Below are 1,817 nucleotides of genomic sequence, written 5' to 3' on the forward strand. Positions count from 1 at the left end.
TTCTGAAAAGGACTTTGAAGCGTCATCCATTTCACTTTTAATGCAAAAAAACGAAATTTTTTTGATCGGCCTTTACAGATCCCCTGATGGTAATTTCGATGTTTTCATGGACCAAATGAGTTTTCTTTTGCAAATTCTTTTTCAGAAAAATAGATCATTTATCATAATTGGGGACTTTAATGTTGATGTACTCAATGTAAGAGACATGAAAACCAGGAAATTGGGGGATCTCTTGAAAACATTTGATCTGCATTGGTCCGTAAACTCGCCGACTAGGGTGACAGCTACCACTGCCACCGCAATTGACAACGTCATTACCAACATGCCATCTGTGGCGGTGTCCCTGGTTGTCACAGCCATCTCGGACCATGATGCGCAGCTGGTCACCTTGACGGATTTTGCGCATGCTACTCTCCCGCCACAGACAGTCGTCTCCCGAGCTACTCGACCTGAGAATATTGCTGCTTTCTTTAAGCTATTAGAAAAAGAAACTTGGGACTGTCTTGATGGTTGTTCTGGAGCTGACGACATGTTTATATCGTTTAATAGGGTATTAAACTATTACCTAGATGTTGCATGTCCCCCCAAAAAACTGTTCAAAAACATAAAAATTGCCAAAGTACTTGGATTACTACCGGAATATTAGTCTCTAGGGCAAAGTTAAAAGAATATTGCCAAGTTTCAAGAACAACAACAGATGAGCATTTCCAAACATTCTTTAAAAATTATAAAAAATCTACAAAAAAGTAATTAAGGCAGCTAAGGCATATGATGTAAACAAAAAACTGAGACATTCTAATAATATATCAAAAACCGCTTGGTATATAATTAACAAACAAAGTAATTACAGAAACCCAGTCTCTCCTTCAGAGCTGATATTTGAAGGAAATGCCATCAAAGACCCCTTCTTGATTGCGGACATGCTAATCAAATTTTTCGTAGATGTGGCGGTGAAGAGTGGTAATGTGTCATTGTCAAGTTCTGACAGCAGCAGGGGGTCATGCAGCCCAGCAGCGTCGATGATGTTAACACCTGTTACAGAGGGTGAGGTGGCTGCGGTGATCCGGGACTTAAAGGACAAGCATTCTAGGGATGTTTATGGGTTGTCGGGGTGGCTTCTTAAACAGTGTTTCCACACAATCTTGAAACCATTGGCCAGAATGATTAATTTTTCTTTCCAAACTGGGCAATTTCCAAACGGCCTAAAAATGCAAAAATCATTCCACTCTTAAAAAAGGTGATTCAAAATCTCCAAGCAATTACAGGCCCATTGCCATTCTTCCAACAATCAGCAAAATATTTGAGAAGTTATTTCTCATTAGAATGCTTTCCTTTCTGGACGTGCATGATATACTCTGTAAGGAACAGTTTGGTTTCCGGAACGGAATATCGACAATTGATGCAGTCACTAAACTGATCGACATTGTTGTGAAGGGCTTGGACAGGCAAATACCTACGCTTAGCGTATTTCTTGACCTGTCTAAGGCGTTTGACTGTGTGGACCACCAGACTCTCATTTCAAAACTACATGACTGTGGGATACGAGGTACACCACTCTCATGGCTTGAGTCGTACCTGAGTTCCCGCCTGCAACAAGTCCATATAAATGGCGTTTCATCAAACAACGCCCTCGTAAAATCCCACAGGGATCAATTCTCGGCCCAGCTCTTTTTTAATTCATGTTAATGACCTCAGGTCATCTATATCATCTGGCCAAATGATTCAGTACGCAGATGACACAACTCTCTGTTTTCAGAGTAAATGCAGGGCCTCATTGGAGGTGTAATGTTTTGTAAGTGCAAATTCTTGTCTGCAGT

This window comes from Homalodisca vitripennis, unplaced genomic scaffold (assembly GCF_021130785.1).
Source record: "Homalodisca vitripennis isolate AUS2020 unplaced genomic scaffold, UT_GWSS_2.1 ScUCBcl_3949;HRSCAF=9792, whole genome shotgun sequence".
NCBI lineage: Eukaryota > Metazoa > Arthropoda > Insecta > Hemiptera > Cicadellidae > Homalodisca > Homalodisca vitripennis.